The sequence below is a fragment of the Mandrillus leucophaeus genome, unplaced genomic scaffold (assembly GCF_000951045.1).
Source record: "Mandrillus leucophaeus isolate KB7577 unplaced genomic scaffold, Mleu.le_1.0 Scaffold53, whole genome shotgun sequence".
Classification (NCBI taxonomy): Eukaryota; Metazoa; Chordata; class Mammalia; order Primates; family Cercopithecidae; genus Mandrillus; species Mandrillus leucophaeus.
Genome location: NW_012105697.1, coordinates 2,716,716 through 2,723,977, shown reverse-complemented (window position 1 = coordinate 2,723,977; position 7,262 = coordinate 2,716,716). Strand labels below are relative to the sequence as shown.

The window sequence follows — 7,262 nt, the reverse complement described above, 5'->3', positions numbered from 1 at the left end:
AAAAGAAAAGTTTAATTGGCCCACGGTTCTGCAAGTTGTACAGGAAGCATCAGCTTCCAGGGAGGCGTCGGGAAACTTTTACTCATGGCAGAAGGCAAAGTGGGAGGAGGTGTCTTACATGGTGGGAGCAGGAGAAAGAGGCGGGGGTGGGGGGGATGCGACACACTTCTAAACAACTAGATCTCGTGAAAACTCACTCCTGAGACCAGCACCAAAGGGATGGTGCTCAACCATTCACGAAGGATCCACCCCCATGATCCAGTCACCTCCCACCAGGCCCCACCTCCAACACTGGGGATTACAATTGAACATGAGATTTGGGTGGGGACACAGAGCCAAATGCTATCAGAGGATTTACTCCGTGGAGGTTAGTAAACACTATAAATCACCCCTGCAGCAAGCTGCTTGTTAAACATTCCCCAGCACACCACTGTCCTAGGGTCTAACACAGCCCAGAATTCAGGTGTCCAGGATTCAGGGCAGGCCCCTTGGTCCCCATCTCTGTACGAAGGAAGCCTCGCTCAGAAAAGTCAGAATCGAAGGCCAGTCTGCTCAGTTCGTCACCGAGCCCTCGCTCCTCAGTCTTAACATGATACGCTCAAATTTTCCCCAACTCCTGTGGCCACTCTACTATGACAGAAACGTGGGGATGTTTTCAGTAAGCATTTCACCACAGTGACGCCTCCTGTACCCTGCCAGGGTGGATAGTGGACTTCTGCCCCGTGTGAGGAGTGCAGTGTGTGCAGCTTGTGGATAGGGCCTCAAATCCAGGCTCCATCAGCTAAAGCTCTGTGACAGCAGGTGGGTCAGCATCCCTCTCTCATCCTCGCGATGGAAAATGGGAACCCTGGGTGGTTGGTTTGCCATTAAAGGTTAAAGGAGATGGTGTAACGCATATAAAGGATCCAGCACAGCTTTTATTCTCATCGTTGTTAACTGCAGAGGTGATGTTGCTGCCCAGGCATGGGGTACATTCAACACACACACCTGAGCACGTGCATAGAGCACGTGGGCAAAGGACGGTCAATGTGACTTTTTACCAAACTCACATCCCACAGAACTGGCCCCACCTGGCACTTGTAACCTCAACAGCAATGATGGTAAATACAGTTTACCTTAATGGAGCATTGACTGATACGATCTCATCTCATCCTCCAACAGCCCTTTGTCCTCCCTTTGCAGATGTAAAGGGGGGAGATAAAGACCCATCAAGGTTCAGTAACTTGCTCAGGATCACACAGCTACACACATGAGAACATTGGTCAACTCATTGTCCGGTGAAGGACAAGAGGTGAAGCCAGAAGGCAGATGTGCTCACAATGGAACGTGTTTCCCCTGTGAAGAAGTGGCACCTGATACATGCGAAGGATAGCTCTACCCTGGTTTAGTGGGTGAGGAAAGGCTCCTTGAAAAAGTGCTGGTAAAGAAAGTTAATATTTATTACAGAGCCGTTCAGTCATTCAGTTAGCAAACACTTAAGCCCTTTCTGTGTGCTGGATGCTGGTCTAAGGCACTTGGAATAGAGACACCCATCCTCGGGACGGTTGACGGTAAGCACTAGACATAATAAGCAAATTGTGCAGCGAGTTACACCATGATAAGAGCTACTGAAAAAAGAAATATCTGAACCAGCTGTGAAGGGTAGGTGGGGGCAGCTTGCGTTATTAAATAGAATGGTTAGTGAGGCTTGCTGAGAAGGTGAGGTTTGAGCAGACTAAAGGAAGTGAGGTGGGGCTGTGGCAGCCCCTTCAGGGACTAGCAGAGAAGCACCGGCATGGGGGTGGGGGTGTGGGACCCGAATGTGATTCTTGATTCTTACAGCTCCCTCCAGAAGTAGGTTCTGAATTGTCCCCAGTTGAGAGGTGAGGAACCTGCGACACAGGTCCAGTGGCTTGCCCAGGGTAACACAGCTGAAGGAACGCTTGCCACGCTCAGGTGATCTGACCCCAGAGTGATGTGTTTACCACCACTGGGGGCCGCCTGGCCCTTCCCTCTGGCTAAAACAAGGCAGGACCCTGCGCTTCCTCAGCGTGAGGGAGCTCTGGATGCGCGTGTGTGCGCGCGTGCGTCCAAGAGGGAGGCAGGCAGGGCTGGTGTTTCGGGGCTCCTTTCTGCCTCTTGGAGTGGCCTCACAGGCCGACCTCAGCGATCACCAGCCTACCTCTTCATCTCACCGTAGCCCTGTGATTCCCCTGAATTACCGATGTTTTCAGCACCTAATCACTGACAAAGCCAAAGAAGCCCATTTATTGGGCATGAGGACTGGAAGGAAATGGTGGAAGGGTCACTGTGTTCATTTCCTCTTGCTGCTGTGACAAATTACCACAAACTTAATGGCTTCAAGCTACACTCATGTATTCTCTTAACAGTTCTGAAAGGCAGAGCTATGAAGCTGCGTCAGCAGGTGTTCCTTCGTCTTCAAGGCCAGCAGCATAGCTTCCATCTTGCAATTTCTTTTTCTCTCTGACTCTCATCCTCCTGCCTCCCTTTTATAAAGAGGACCCTTGTAATTATGTTGAGCCCACTTGGGCAATCCAAGATTATGCTGTTGAGAACTATCTATTTAGCCTTTAACCTCTTCCCTGGCATACAACTCCTGAAATCTTAGAATTTCCAAAGTGATGTCTGTGAACCCAAAATATCGGAGACAAGTCTTAGTCAATTTAGAAAGTTTATTTTGCCAAGGCTAAGGACACACCCGTGACACAGCCTCAGGAGGTCCTGACACGTACCCAAGGTGGTCGGGGCACAGCTAGGTTCTATACGGTTTTGGGAGACATGAGACATCAGCCAGTATATGTGAGATGTACATTGGTTTGGTCCGGAAAGGTGGAACAACTCAAAGTGAGGGAGGGGCCTTCCAGGTCATAGGTAGATAAGAGACAAACAGTTGCATTCCTTGAGTCTCTGATTAGCCTTTCACTGAATACACAGTTTACATGTGAGAGGAGGGTAGAGGAGTAGTCACGTATGCCTTAGTCTGGCTTAGTGAAATAGGGCAGAGGAAGCAATCAGATACGTGTTTGTCTCATGAATTCTGTGTGTCCTTTGTCCATAAAGGATTTCCTTGTGGGCAAACTGTGAGGGAGGTATGTGGTTAGTAATAAAATGGGAGGCAGGTTTGCCTGAAGCAGTTCCCATCTTGACTTCCCCTTGGCTTAGTGATTTTGGGGTCCAGAGTTTTTGTTGTTGTTTTTGAGACAGAGTTACCCAGGCTCTGTCACCCAGGCTGCAGTGCAGTGGCGTGATCTTGGCTCACTGCAACCTTTGCCTCCCAGGTTCAAGCGATTCTCCTACCTCAGGCTCCCAAGTAGCTGAGATTACAGGCATGTGCTAATTTTTGTACTTTTAATGGAGACGGGGTTTCCCCATTTTGGCCAAGGTGGTCTTGAACTACTGACCTCAAGTGATCTGCCCACCTCAGCCTCCCGAAGTGCTGGGATTACAGGCGTGAGCCACCATGCCCTTTTCTTTTACATGTCTTTTGTATGCTAATGAGATGGCTGGTGGCTGGTAGCCCCTGGGTAGCTTCAGGATGGGGTTGGTCACCAGAAAGACCGAGGCAGGACTAGACGGTTGGGACTTTCAGCTCCACCCTCCAACCTCCGGGGAGGGGAGAAAGACTGAAGGTTAAGTCGATCACCAAGGGCCAGTAATTTAATCTTGCCTGTGTCATGAAGCCACCATAAATACTCAGAAGGACAGGGTTTGAAGAGCTTCTGGATAGCTGAACACGTGGAGTTCCTGGAGGGTTCCCAAGGAAGGCATGGAAGCGCCACACCACCTCACACATACCTTGTATTTCTACACGTTTCTTCCTCTGTATTACTCAGAATAGCCTTCATCATCAACCAGTAAATGTCAGTATTTGCCTGAGTTCTGTGAGCCGCTTTAGCAAATTATTAATAATTGAACCCAAAAGGGGACTGTGGGAACCCCAGCTTAAAGCCAGTCAGTCACGTGTTCCTGAAGTCCGGACTTGCATCTGAACGTGAGGCAGTCTTGGGGGCTGAGCCCTCAAGCTCTAGGATCTGATTGTATCCCCAGGAACACAGTGTCAGAATTGAGTTGGAGGACACCCAGCTGGGGGTGTGGGGAAAATTCCTCACACATGTGGTCATGGAAGTCTTCTGTATTGATTGCTGTGGTGTGAGAGCAGAGGAAAAACGGTTTGTGTTTTTTCCATTTTTAGGATAATGTCCCCCGCCCCCAAGATCCTTAACTTCATCACATCTGCAGAGTTCCTTTTGCTATGTAAGGTGCCATATTCATGGATTCTGAAGATCAGGATGTCCATATCTTCTTTGTGGGGGCCATAACTCTGGTCTGCCACAGTCACTAATGCCCCAGGGCCCTCGTCCCCCGACCCCATTCCCAGGCAGATGAAGTCAGGTATCCCCCTTAGCCTGACGTGGCCGGCGTGGCACACAGTGCTAATTAGAGGCCCCTCCTGGACCATGGCTCACCCGCATGGGACCCCACCCCTTCTTGCCCGGTGAGTGTTGCTGGAAAAGAGGGTCCCAATGCAGACCATGAGAGAGGTTTGTTGGATCTTGCACAGGAAGGAATTCAAGGTGAGTCACAGAGCACGGTGAAAGAAGCAAGTTTATTGGAAACTACTCTGTTACAGAGTAGGGTGTTCTCAGAAAGCAGGAGAAGGAATGGGAAACTGTAAGCAGCTATCATTAAACCTGGAATGTGCAGATGAGCTCACTAAAGGTAGGGGCTATTTGTGCTATCAATGACCATTCATCCTTCAACCAAAGCCTGGTCATTGATGTTATCTCTGAGTAAAGTGGGCTGCACTCTCAGGACACCTGGACATTCTGCAGGCTTGGTGGGAGATGTTCTGTGTGTCCATAAACTTTCTGTAATTATAATAGGTGGTCAACTCAGGAAGTGGCTATTTTCAGACTGTAAGCATGAACCTTATAGCGGGGGCCTTGTGAACGTCTAGCTACTCACTTTAAGACAGAGTCACCCTGGTCATGTTTTATTAAACCAGAGGCCTGGTAACCAGGGATCCCTCTCACAAGAGCTCTAACAAGAGGTGGGGGTTACCTCTTATTGGCTTATGTTTCGGAGTCTGCAGGGCCACCTCCCAGGTTCCAGCATTCTCGAGAGCCTCCCAGGACCCAGCCGGTAGTCATGCTCACACCTTGGGCCAGGGAATGGCCACGGCAGAACTGTGTCTCTGGGATGGGGTTTCAGCACACTGAGGATTTGGTTGAGTTAGTCAACAAGTGTTTCTTGAGCACCTGCTCTATGCTAGGTTGGTTCTCAGCCCTGGGAGGAGAGCGGCGAACAAAACGAAGTCTCCGCTTTCCATCCCAGATCACTGTGTGTGTGTAGGGAGGTGGGAGGTACTACCCACATAAACACCCACATAAACAAGCTGTTTTCGGAAAGTGGTAAGTGTTGTGTGGAAAATGGGGCAATACAATACTAGAGCATGGGGCAGCACTGCCTCGCAGAAACATAATGTGAGGCATATAATTTTACATTTGCCAGTAGCTACATTGGAAAGGGTAAAAAGCAACACATTTATCATTAGAGTTAATTTTGTTTTGTTTTGCTTTGTTTTTGAGACAGGGTCTCACTCTGCTACCCAGGCTGGACTGCAGTGGCATGATCTTTGCCCACTGCAACCTCTGCCTCCCAGGCTCGAGCAATCCTCCTATCTCAGCCTCCCAAGTCGCTGTATTTTTAGTAGAGACGGGGTTTCACCTTGTTAGCCAGGATGGTCTCAATCTCCTGACCCCGTGATCCACCCACCTCGGCCTCCCAAAGTGCTGGGATTACAGGCCTGAGCACCCAGCCTATCATTGTTCTTTATATGGACTTGCTTTCCCTACTGGAATGTAAGGTGCCTGGGAGCCGGCACTCTTCCACTGTAACTCACTGCTGTCTCCCCACTACCTGAGACAGCTGGACACCTAGTAGGTGCTCAGTAAATACTTGTCAAATGGATGGCCAGAGGTCTGTACAGTCCTTATTTGCCTCCTGATGAAGAACCTGCTGCAATCTTAGGCACAAAAAGTGTTGGCCGTGCCCCTCCCTGACCGTGAGAGGGTGAGGGGGACAGAAATGCGCCAGGTGTTCTGACATCTGTGTGTGCGTCTGGGTGTGTGTGTGCCTCCAGGCTAGGGGGCTGTGTGCTCTGGCACTGCCCAAAAGACCCAGTTGGCCTCATGACCTGTCTTCTCCCCACAGCCCTGCCTTACCAGCTCTCTGCCCCTCTCTGAGTGTGGACCCTAAAGGGGGAGAAGGGATGCCAGCTGCACGGGGGAAATCCAAATCCAAGGTAAGTGGCAATTCCTGTTTCTTCAGGAACATCCCATCGTGTCTTGTGAGATGTGGACCATTTACTTACCTTCTGTGGAGACTTGTTGCCTATTGGAGGTAGGCATCCAACACCTAGCCCTTGGTTTTCTTCCATTGCCATGGGGGATGAGAGCCTGAGAAGGGCCCAGCAGCCAGGAAACTGCCCAGTGGGCCTCTCTCCATTCCCCAGTGTGCACATGGCCACTTGCCTGTTGGTTCAGTATTTCTAGGGGCTTTGCTAGTGCCGGGAGAAATGTCATCCTCTCTGGAGGAAGATGAGAGCCACTGTGATTTCTCAGCGTGGAGATAAATGCCCAGGTGGGGTCTGCAGTAGCAGAAGGGATTTGACATGTGCTCTGGAGTTAGTCTTGTTGTGTGGTTTTGTTTCTCCTTGTAAAACCCATATTTACATGGAGGAAATCTCTCCAGCTAAGGTCCCAAGACTCAGAGGCACCACATAGCCCTGCTATTCCATTGAGTGCATTGGTGGAGGCACTGAGGTGGTATGGGCAGCCTCCTGTGGTCAGCATGCTCCACCGCTGTCAGTCATCAAGTGGTTTTTACAACAGGCATTTCAAATGCAGTTTTCCATAACAAGCGTGTTTGCTTTCAGTTACGTGTATTAGTTCCCCCTTGCTGCTTTAACAGATTAGCTGCAAACTTGGCAGCTCAAAACAACACGTGTTTATTATCATGCAGTTTTGTGGTTGGCGTCCAGGCACAACGTGGTTTAGCTGGGTCATCTGCTTTGGAGTTTACAGGGCTGAAATCAAGGTGTCGGTCGGCTGTGTTCTCATTTGGGGCTGAGGTCCTTTTCCAAGCTTGCTGGTTATTGGCCAGATTCAGTTCCTTCTCACACTTTCCACCTGACCCTCATTTTTCATCTTCAAGACAGCAAGAACCAATAACCAACTGGCCAGGTCAAGTCCGAGATAATC

The 7,262-nt window shown here is 49.9% G+C and overlaps 1 protein-coding gene across 1 annotated transcript in view; it reads left to right on the top strand.

The window, feature by feature from the left end:
* Positions 1-7,262, top strand: part of ZNF667 (zinc finger protein 667) — a 33,075-nt gene that overhangs the window by 7,533 nt on the left and 18,280 nt on the right. The gene's annotated exons all lie outside the window — the stretch shown is intronic.